The 12189-nt window shown below is 43.4% G+C and overlaps 1 long non-coding RNA gene across 2 annotated transcripts in view; it reads right to left on the reverse strand.

The window, feature by feature from the left end:
* LOC142497677 (uncharacterized) overlaps positions 1 to 12189 on the reverse strand; it is a 37697-nt gene that overhangs the window by 11878 nt on the left and 13630 nt on the right. Inside the window, exon 2 of one of the 2 annotated variants that reach the window (XR_012802304.1) lies at positions 3765 to 3830. This is a non-coding gene — a long non-coding RNA (uncharacterized LOC142497677). Of the gene's footprint in view, positions 1 to 1006; positions 3690 to 3764; positions 3831 to 12189 lie in introns of those variants that run through there. The other variant, XR_012802303.1, reaches the window with a different exon arrangement.

Below are 12189 nucleotides of genomic sequence, written 5' to 3' on the forward strand. Positions count from 1 at the left end.
AAATGTCTCTGTAAAGCGTTACGTAAAACTAGCAGCACTATACAAGATCTTGCAATTATTATTATTATTTATTATTATTTTCCCCTTCCACACCTATTCCCAAACTCCCTCACTAACAATAATACCACAATTTCATCAACACCCGAAGCCCGCTTCCCATGACCTCCGACAGATTTCCCAGTGCTCAGGACTAGAATTTTGACCGTTCCGCCCCCCACCCCCACTTACCCCCTCTTCACAACTTCTCGCTCACCCCTCCTCCCAATGTATTTCTCTCCCGTTTCTCTCTCACTCTTCCCCCTCTCTTCCTCACTCCCACTCTTACACCCCTTCTCTCCTCACACCCCTCTGCTATCACTCAATTATCCCCCTCTCACTCTGTCCCGCTCCCCAACCCCCCCCCCCTCCTCCTCACACTCATTCCCTCCCTCCGCCCCTGGCCACACAAACACAATACCCACATAATTCCCTTCACAATATTTACACCTACCCACAATACACACACGCTCCCCCCAGCTGCTGCAGGCCACTCTCCCATGCTGAGCCTCCTGCCAAGCCTGTCTCTTTCCCGCGCCAGGCCTCTCTCCTCTCCTACCAGTGCATCTGTGATAGGGCCTTAACCCATGTTTAAAAGGACTCAAAAGCCTGTATCTGGCTGATGAGTCCAGCAGGGAGCGGTTTAATTGTAGCTACAGACAATTAGCCAGTCTCCACGTGACTCATCAGTCAGGTAGAAAAGCCTCCTGGTTAAGCTGCAGGGGATCTCTCTAGCACAGGGGATGTGGGTGCTGTCAGAGAGAGATCCCAACAAACCAGATGCTCTATTCCAGGACCCAGCGGTCCCTGGAACCCGCCAGAGGATTCACCCCAGGGACACCAACCCAGACCCGGACTGATGAAAAGAGCCCTGAATAACAGGTACCTCTTTGGACTGTGTGTCAGAGGTTGGTAAGCAAGTCCACCAGAAACTAAAAACCTCCAAATTATTTAGATTTTCATACATTACCTAAAACTGATAGCCAGAACTCCCATAATCCGACCCCCAGTTCCAAAGTTATAAAGGTTTTTATTGCCAGTTGAAAAAATAAATAAAGCTGATATGTGGTCACCAATAGAACAAAAAATGAATACAGGGTCATCCATAGAAAACCACAACCTTGGAGCCTGATGATGTCATGGCTTTTTATTGGTCGCTATAGTGAGGCTGATCCCAGTGGCCAACCCGTATTTCGTCAAACGGATAAGTATTTTTGTCTGGGAGATACCGATGCCCATATCCTGAGAACTGGGGGGCACTGGAAGTAGGAGAACAAAGGATAAGCTCCATGGGACACCCAGTTCATGTAATGAGGGGGAAAATGGAAAAACAAAAACAGCATTGTGTATTGTTGCTTTAAAGATGGATTTACATAGACAATATATCAATATATGTTACAGTTGCAATTCAGTGAAAGCAGTCACCTACACTTATTCTAATCATTTAAAATGCATTCGGTAGTTTTAAATAGCATAACAGCATGGCACATATAATATATACATATTCCCTTATATAAATGGCCCAGGGCTTGCTGAGGAAAGCCTGTAGCAAATATTCCATAGCTGTTGTAAGAACAGCTAAATTATAAAAGCACTTTTTTTTTTTTTAATGTACAATGCAAGACATTTTTCAAGAGTACCTTAAAATGATTACATTTGGAATATGTCTCCGAGATACGAAACGTCTGCAACTTTCCAGAATGAAGTATGTGGTCGGGTTGGAAACGGGTAAGTAAAGAAACATCGTTTTGGGACAGTTATTGGACATCCTCAAGTAACTATAAATATGAATTAAAAATAACTGCTGCTGCAACGACCTTTGCTTTCTGATCCGTTGCTGTATGCTGATGAGTTTTTTATTTTATTTGAACAAATACAAATAAAAGAATGCCTCCAACCGTCTTTATATTTATAATACGTCATGTAATTAAAGGATCAAAAATGCCAACTGTGTATTATTTCTATGCTGAATCTCTGTGATGGTCTGCATCTTAATATTCTGTGTTACAACTCCACTACAGCTCAGCTCAAGAGCTCTTATCAAGATGAGCCAAGACTGAGTCTAAATACTGTACACCTCCTAATGCCAAAAGCAAAACTTGTTTCTCCTTCGCCATAGATCTTGTGGTTTGTACTTCCTTCATTGAGTTAGACTCAAGTATTGGCTTAGATAGACGGTTTAGTCGGACTTGGTGTTGGCAGTTCTTATGGTCTCATTAAATGTTGAATCCTGAAACTTGTCGTTTGCTAAATATTGGCAGTTAGCCAATAAAGGTATCATTTCATTAGAGACGTACGAATCAGGAAAACGTGCTTGATTTTTTTTAAATTAAATATATCACAACAATATTTACCAAACATTAGTCAATGTACATAGTAAAGTGGCCCTTTGGATAGTACTGTTTGGTGGCGTGTCGCAAAATTCTGTACAAAAGTAAAAAAATTCTGGCAAAATGTACAACATTAATTTGGCATAAATGTGGTACCTGCGTCTATTTGTGTGCGTTCCTGGGCAATGTAAACGTTCCACAAATGAAATGAGAGAATACGTGAAAAATTCTGCAAAGCCAATTTAAAAACATTTCTACTCAATATCTGTTGTTTTTTCTTAGTCATTTGTATTGCTGCAAAACGTCCAAAGATCATTGATGCATAATTCTCTTGTACACAAATGCCTTGAGCCCAGATCCACAAAGCTCCACTAAATCAGGGCTCATAACGTGACGTTAACTAAAATGACGTTATAATCCTTTCGTTAACATGGTATCCTCAAAGCTAATTAGATGCAAACAAATAACTTCCATATACACATCTCGTTAACATAGGCTCAGCGTGATGTTGTTGTAGCATAAAGTTGTGTTCTCTTCCAAAAAAAAGGGACGTTACGTAAGTCAGCATTACTCCTATTCAGCCCTCGGAATAAAGCTTTTGCTAGAGAGGCGAGAAAGAGGAGAGGAGAGAGAAATACCCCCAGGAAATAATAAAGAGCTGTGTCCACTCCTGGTGCTATATAAATAAAATTATACCCTAAAAAGAATGACAACCGTACGTCCACATACTTAATGGCACCCTGGCACCATATGATAAGGAATTCAGAAATCCATATTGCATGTCATTCTCTGTAATGAGGCTGCAAAGCCACTTCCCTGAATAGGCATGCCAGAGAGACAGAGACGCGGGAGAAGTGATGCCCTGACACATGGAGCAAATAACACAGGGTGCTACTTACTCACAATACACACATAACCAAGCTGAAGGTTGAGCTGCAATTAACAAAGTTGTCAAGTAAGAGCACTGCAGCTAGAGCGTCTGTCCCTACTGCCAGCAGAGCTTTCGTGCTACAACTTAGCGCAGCAAAAAAGTATGAACTACTTTATATGTTCTACTAACAATATCTCTGAATTCCGTGACAGGCAGACAGTGCAACTTAAAAGCAAGATACAGATCTGTCAGCGGCACGGAGATATGTAATTGTTCGGGTGAAGGTTTCTTTTGAATTACTTTTACATTTGAAGCTCCCAATGAGTCCTCCCTTCAGTCCAAAATAAAAGGCACTGAGCTAATTATAAAACGAGGCTGTTTTTGCAGGCGCGCCGAGGTCAGTATTCAGAGAGGAAGGAACTCTTTGAGGATATTTGAATTTTTCCTGTCAAAAAAAAAAAAATAAAGAATTCCCCTCCCTCGGAATCCCATATGGATTAGAAGCTAAAAATGAGAACCAACGGTACCTTAGAAAGAGTTCCAAGTTGCGGTCAGATCTTGTTCGTGCAGCTGTGTCAGGAAGAGAGTGACACCTATTGGACGAGAACACACATACACATCAATCGACAATACAATTCCTTTCCCCTTCTGCTTGCCTTGTACTTTGTTATTCAACACAAGCTATACATTATTTATTTTTTATTTTTTTATATGGCCGCAAAATGGTAAGAATGCATATAAACGCTTGAGGACCTACACAAAATGAAATAATCATATAATAATAATAACTTTATATTTGTTTAGTTATAAAAATGTTTTACCAGGAAGTAATATAGTCAGAGTTACCTCTCTTTTTCAAGTATGTCCTGGGCCTATGTCCCGGCCTTTGTAGTGCTTTTCTCCCAATGGCACTCAAAGAGCTTCCCTCATTTAAAGCTAACAGATACTAAAATGTAAATTAAACCATTTAAAGCTATACAAGACAAACACAAGACAAAACTAAAAAAAAAAAAATATGGGACGAACAGAATATATAATGAAATGATACTGTAAGTATTGAGTGTCTGGCTGTGGTTCACTCATCAAATGGGGACCTCTCTAACCCTACGAAACAGAGAATTCCCAAGAGTACGAGGCTAAAAGCTCGAGCCCCAAAGGTCAGAGAGCTCCTGGGAACTGTTAGTAGTCCTTCACCTGCAGATCGAAGTGAGCGAGAGCGAGTGTAGGGATCCAGGAGTTTTTTTCTTCAGTTTGCTGGGACCCTGATGATATAGGGCATTGAATGTCAACAAGCCAATCTTGGAACAGATTCACCGCCTTACAGGCAGCGAGTGCAGAGAATGGAGAACAGGTGTCATGTGGCAGGAACAGGTCTCGTTAGTTAACAACCTGGCAGTGTTCGGTACCGGCTGCAGGCGGCGCAGCTCTGTATCCGGAAGTCCCAGGTCAAGTACAGTATGGGTGGATTAACCAGTTTGCTGCCAGTTGCACGGCCCTCTGGCAGGGAAGGGGTCTGATAGCATTAATTTATACTCAAAGCAAACAGAGAAACCTTCTGAAGTTAGTGATAACATGCAAAGGGGTTTCTTTTAATCACAGATTCTTAGCGGCAAAACTGTCTTGGTAAAGTGACTTTCATATTGGTATTCTGTTGGTATTACATACAATTGTAGGTTGTGGCAATGTATAGAAATGTCTGAACGTGTTGAAATTCACTTCGCTTATGTAGCCCTCTTTCCCTCGTGTCTAGGGTGACTATGTGTGGTGCGCTTTACCTGATAGGCTCGCAGGCGACCTGATCCTCCACTGTAGGGAGCCTGGGGTGTACCTAATTATTCGTTCAGTGACCGCGCCTCCACCTGTGAGGGATCCTAGCAGTGCTGGATAACCCCATCACAGGACCCAATATAATGAACACACACTTGTATATAGTAACAGGTTTACTGAACGTAGCTAACAATATAACTCAATATAACACAGGCCTCGCACGGCCGTACCCACACAGTGACCCACTGTCCAATCACCATCCTATACACCCTGGTTCAGATCCCTCAAAATACAGATGTGCCCTGGGCACCTAGCCACCCTGGTGTCCATAGGAGCAATCCCACCCCAAGTGTGCGGTAGCGCAACCCACAGAAAGTGTGTGTTATAGTTGGTGCACTTGTCGATATGGATACCTGCCGGGTGCTCCAGCACCTGGGTACCACCAATTGGTGAAAGGGGCCCGACTGATCCCACGCCATCGCCGTCAGCGATGGCGTCTGCCTCTATGTTGGGTGGACTCCGGCTGGAGTGCCCACCATGAAGAGAGTCTCTTTGTCTTGCGTTGGTGGTCTGGTCCCAGACCACAGGCCGCAATCACTGCGTGGTGTTGCTGCTGTTTCCCTGACACTATACACACTACAGAGGCAATATCCCTATCTAGAGGGACTGTTCCTGAAGTAACCACAATCTTATGGTGTCTCAGGGCCTACCTGCGACCTAAGGGGGCAAGCTAGGCCAAGTCCAGGGAAGCACAGCTCCCTAGACACTACCTGTTCTCTCTTAGCTCCCCTTCTGACTGGCGTGGCTCTGCTTCGTGCCAAACTGTACTCCCTAGCTGGCCATGGTCCTGGCAGCCCTATTGGCTGTTCGCGCTCACGTGATAGCAGCCCTAGAGGCTGCTGGGAGTTGTAGTTCCCCTGCGGAGCTATGCATGTAATGGCCGCTGCTCCTGCTAGTCAATGCGCATGCGCGCGCCTCCGCAACCATATCGGAAGGTAAGGGGGCCAATGGGGACCTAGGGGGGACCTGGCCATATATAGTTAAATTTGCTTTTTCACAGGTATCTCGGGTGTGTTCAAAGGTATCACAGGTACAGTATGTCCATGTCTCTTTCTCATTTCATTGTTAATATTTATGTATGAATTTAAAGACATGTTTGGTTTGATAAACAGCACCATATTTGCTCCTGGTTGTGCCAAATGTAATGCAATTTCTTGTATCTTGTTCAAATTGCTAGCCAGAGAGCTCTGCCACGTCAGAACAGGTGGATATTTTGGCGCAAAGAATCACACAAAGATTGAGAGTTTAATACAACACCAACCTTATTCCAATACGTCCCAAACTCCCGATGAAGTATCAATACGATGAGTTACTGCATCTGATGAATTGCTTTCCCTATGAAACATTATGCGGCTCTGGGGTTAGGTCACTGTATATACAGGCTGTATATATGTTAGTGTATTTTGGTATTTTTTAGATTTTTGCATATTTGGGTGTGCAGTGACTTTTTTTTAAGCTTTTTGTTCAAGTAGCCCCTATTTAGATAGATAGATAGATAGATAGATAGATAGATAGATAGATAGATAGATAGATAGATAGATAGATGAGAAAAATGTCTCTGAGCTACAATTTTGCTTCAAAATGTCTTTTTCTACATACCACACACACAATGCAAACATTCCAGATCACTTATATGCCATATTTGTTATTTTGTGTACAGGTTAAATAACAAGGTACCACGTCCTGTCTAATGACATGCACACCTATATTGGATTATTATGTGGGGCTAATACTTTATGGTACAGGTTCTCAACTCCAGTCCTCAAGCCCTCTCCCCTCCCCACCCAACCCCCCACAAACAGGTCAGGTTTTCAGGATATCCCTGCTTCAGCCCAGTGCCTCTTCGACTGAGCCACTGATTGAACCACCTGTGATGAAGCAGGATATATCCTGCCCTGTTGGGGGGTGTTGAAGACTGGTGTTGGCCACCCCGGCTTCGTGGTGTCTTGTTTTGGGGGCTGAGACGCAGATACAGACATATCTCAAGCTATTCGAATGACTAGTATAAAATAACCTTCATATTATTAAAGCACAAACACTATAAAACACAGACACCACCGTATAAATAAAACAAATGCCCCGAAGAGAATCTGTAACCGTTTACAATCTGAATATTTCATTAAACTGTAACACACCAGGAATGGCTTATTACAGCTTATTTTTCAGTTCAGAGCAATTACAGCCGAGAACTGTTCCTCTGAAAAATTTGATTAACTGTATTTGTTAAAATTGGTTATAATGACAACCACTTAAAAACAACACAAGGCTCTTTGTGTACCTAAGAAGTGAGGCATTTAGACAGCAGACATGATAACTTGCCACGGTAATCTGTGGATAATAGAGAAATGTACATATTATGTTTATCCCTTTCCGCTGCAGCATGCTGCTTCCTACCCAAACGCTGCTTCGTGATTTCCCCCACTGTATAGCAAAAGCTTAGCAGAGTCTCATCCGTACTGCGGGATGAAGCCTATTCCGCAGCATTAAACCACGATGATTTGCCCCTTGGGGGATAAGACTTTTATTAAACACAAGGTTTGCTTGTTATTCATTTCACCTAATTGTTTCAGTGCTTGCACTGCATGCGGTTATTCTGCACTGATAGACCTCACAAGGAGTATCGCCTACAAGAAACGCATAGGGTCATAGTAAGAACTCCGTTTTAAGGTGGCCCTTTTTTTTTTTTTTTAAAGACCCCTATGTTGTTGCAGTTCACATAATATTTCTAGTAGAGCATTGCCAGCGGATATAGAACAATGTCGGCAAGGTGGGTGTTATGCATTCAACTGCGGTAGTGCAGATCGGGACCCTGTAACGCAGAAATTCCTATTGAAGTCAATGGAAGTTTCGTCAATTAGCATAATTACAGCTAAATTAATAACCCCCAATGAATCATTGTGAAGCAGACACTATAATACCTAAACCAGAAAGCTTACTTTGCCAAGGTAACGGAGTCAGCGTTTTGTCCCATTTTATAAAACTAAAGGCTACATCAGGACTGGCCAACTCCAAACCTCAAGAGCCATCATCAGGCCATGTATTAGGGCAGCACAGGGGGCTCAATCAGTGGCTCAGTCATTCTGAATGAGCCAACGATTGAGCCCCCTGTGCTGAAGCAGGGATATCCTGAAAACCTGACCTGTTGGCAGCCCTTCGGAACTGGAGTTGGCCACTCCTGATGCAACCTTTAGTTTTATGAACTGCTTCTGGGCTACATGTTTTCTGTTTAAAAAACGATTATTTCTTCATTGCACTTTAGGCTGCAAAACATAGCAGTTATAAAAAAGTATAGCAACGTATAAAATAACCATAAAAAATTAATATCACAGATCTTTCCTTCCCATTGCTGTTATGAAGTGGCATTCATTTGTTTCACCCATGGGCTGAAAAACAATATAGAAATCATTCTAGAAAACTACAAAATACAAGTGACATTAAAATAATTTGCATCTGACCAGGTGCTGATGTTAAGCAACGAGATTGCGAGATTGCCTGACGTCCCCACACTTATGTCCTCTGCGGAGCAGGTAATCTCCAATAATACACATCCACATTTCTTTACTGCCTCTTAAGTGGTCATATTGTCCAAGGAAGAGTAAAGGGTAATAGTAATAAAGTTATTCAATTACATGCAGCATTAAACGGTGATAGCCGTTAGCAAACAGGCAATGCCTTGTGTTTTTTTTAGTGAGCAATCCTGAATGTAAATTAAAAATAAGTGTTATTGGATGAGAATAAGTGGTTAGGTGTGGAATCACAACCATAAGCCGTATTCAACTCCTTATCCACTGTGCCATGTTTCTACCTGGGGTATAGTGTGATTGAAGATCAAATTGCTCATAGGCGTAGTCTTGGGACATTTTAAAGATCTCTAGCAGTAACTAACCTCAACACCTTTCCACCCGCGACTCAAAGTCCAAAATGTGCCTCATAATTATCTTCAGTATGGCGGTAGTTATGAAGTATCAGAGCACATTCCAGAGTAGTAATCACACAATTGTACTTGTCTGTGTTCTGTAATAGTTTATCAATACCTTGCCATTTCAGAGTAAAATGTCATAACTACTGTAATCTGCGTTCCCATCACAATAGCAAAAGAAAAAAAAATGATTTTTTTTTTGTGGTATTGACTTTCCTCCCAGGACTCGGGTTAGAGAAAGTATATCCCTACGGGGAGTGAGATTAGAATTTTCAAAACGAGCGTCCAAACTAAATGTGAAACCTTAGCCAAGAGCGATTCAATATTACAGTACTTACTAAAGGGAATAAGCTAATAGGACGTGAGAGAGCAGAAGGCTGGGATAGAAATAAGTGTATTCATACTTGTGTGTTTAGGAAAAAAAATGATACCCTATATTTAATCTCATTGCTATGATTTGCAGTGCATTGCTGGCCCATCAGCATTGAAACAATAAAGGGACCATTATTCCTTCTTATTTTATTTTTAGTAATTGGGTTGAGTTTCATTCACATGCAGCTAACCTACGTGTCCTCCCTGCCCATGGTTGAACTGATCTTTAAGCCGCCGTTCCACCAATTACCCTATGATTCCACTCTTGAACATTCAGCTCGCACTGTAACTGACCACTTTGGTTGAGAATGATCTAATTCTTCCTAAATTTAGAAGCAGCTCGGTATGGCTGTGCAAGTCTCTCCGCCAAATGCAGGATGCCTGAATAAAAGGAGTACGTGATTTAAATTCTCTTTAGCCCCTGATAGAGATGAACACACGCGCACAAATAAATATTTTTAAATAAATTAAAAATCATATCACTGTCCTGTTCTTGAGTCATTTGATTCAAAGGAATGTAATATGATGTTAATACATTTATGACATGATTTTTGTTTATATAATAAACCCCATGTGAATATGACATTTTCGTCATTTTTCAGGAAGAGCCATAACATTGTTTTAGTATTTTATAACATTTTTATTTGTGAAGTGAAACTTCTTACTTGGCAAAGGCAACTAAAAAAAAATCATAGGTTCAAATGTCCTTCATGGATACGAAAAATTAAACGGAAGTACCTTAATGCGCAGAAGAGCCCAGCAGACGTATCCAGCGGAAGTGGTATGTACCAGAAGCGGGCGTCGCGTCCTGCACATGCGCAGAAGCAGACGGTGCATCCTGCACATGCGCAGAAGCAGACGGTGCATCCAGCACATGCGCAGAAGCAGACGGTGCATCCAGCACATGCGCAGAAGCAGACAGTGCATCCAGCACATGCGCAGAAGCAGACGGTGCATCCTGCACATGCGCAGAAGCAGACGGTGTATCCTGCACATGCGCAGAAGCAGACGGTGCATCCAGCACATGCGCAGAAGCAGACGGTGCATCCTGCACATGCGCAGGAGCAGACGGTGCATCCAGCACATGCGCAGAAGCAGACGGCACATCCAGCACATGCGCAGAAGCAGACGGTGCATCCAGCACATGCGCAGAAGCAGACGGTGCATCCAGCACATGCGCAGAAGCAGACGGTGCATCCAGCACATGCGCAGAAGCAGACGGTGCATCCAGCACATGCGCAGAAGCACAGACTGATGAGCTCGCACATGCGCAGAAGCACAGACTGATGAGCTCGCACATGCGCAGAAGCACAGACTGATGAGCTCGCACATGCGCAGAACAAACACACATACACACATTACAAATATAGAAGTTCAAATAGCAAACATTTTAAAAATGTACAATTCAAACTTCTTTACATTTTGTCACTGAATTTGTATAATGATTTCTAAAATTTTGATTGAATGAAAGACTTTTGTGAGTAACGGCATTTATATACTTTAGATCCTTTACCATCCTAAATATATGTATCTTAATTTACTTCTCATAACTCAATTTTATCATGTATCTAATACTATGCACATTTCTGCTGGGGAATTGTTTTTTTTTTTTCAAAAGTCTTTCATTCAATCAAAATCATAAAAAACAAATTACAATTTCAGTGACAAAACACTAAGAAGTTTCCCTTACAATGCGCGTGCTCGGCACACACGCACTGTGTATTTTTTATCCTATGGCTTTATATTGTGGCTGTACTGGTCTTTAGATTGGGGTGTCATATTCTTTCTATTGTGGCTGTAAATTAAGTGCCGGGGGAGCTGCAGGGCCTCTGTAAACCTCACTTACCTTGACTCCGGCGGCTTCCTTCCTGCATCGCCATGGCAACGCGGCGTCAAAATGACGCCGCGAGGTCATGTGATGTCATGAAGCCGGAGCGCGGGTAAGTGGGGGTTAGGGGGGGGGGGGCGCGGGAGTGAGGGAACCTCCGGCAGGGGGGCGCAGGGAAAAATGTTTGCGCTCCCCTGCTCTATGGGATTAATTTGTCATTGCCATTTGTGGCCACTGAAAAGAGAGGTGAAACATTAACCACACTACAGGGCGACCACACATCTCACACAGGTTCCCGAGCCTATTCCAGTGTCACAAATATCATATACAGGACTATATGCTGTAGACGAGGGATGCTCAGTCCTCAATACTCCCCCAACATGTCTGGTTTTAAGGATATCCCAGCTTCAGCACAGTTTTTGACTGAGCCACTGAGTGAGCAATCTGTGCTGAAGCAGGCTCTTCGACTGAGCTACCTGTGCTGAAGCTGGGATATCCTCAAAACCTGACCTGTTGGGGGGGGGGACATTGAGGACTGGTGTTGAGCACCCCTGCTGTAGACTGAAAAGATCATCATTCTGCATATAGACTTCCCCAAAGGCACTGATATACTGTTACTCTGCCTAAGGCTGAGTCCATAGAAGGACCTGCAGCGCTGAGCCGTGCGGACGCTCCGCGCTGAGCCCCTGCATCCTCCATGAGGATGTCATTAGAGGGGGCTCACGCGAGCGTCCGCAGCCGTGCTGAGGCGCTGTATTTTTCAGCCGACAGCCAAACTGTTTTCAGAGCGCTGTCGGCTGAAAACATCCAATCAGCGCGGAGCAGCGTCAACGTCACGGCGATTGGCCCAGCGACGTCACTGCCCCGCCTCCCTCAGTCTCCCCCCGCCTCCCGATTATGCCCGCTGGCTCGCCTGCATGGGCATGAAATCGCGCAGATTTCAGCAGGCGAGCCTCAGCGTCAGCACGCCTCAGCCTTGCTACCCCCTCTATGGCCCCAGCCATAG

Source organism: Ascaphus truei, chromosome 6 (genome assembly GCF_040206685.1).
Source record: "Ascaphus truei isolate aAscTru1 chromosome 6, aAscTru1.hap1, whole genome shotgun sequence".
Lineage (NCBI taxonomy): Eukaryota > Metazoa > Chordata > Amphibia > Anura > Ascaphidae > Ascaphus > Ascaphus truei.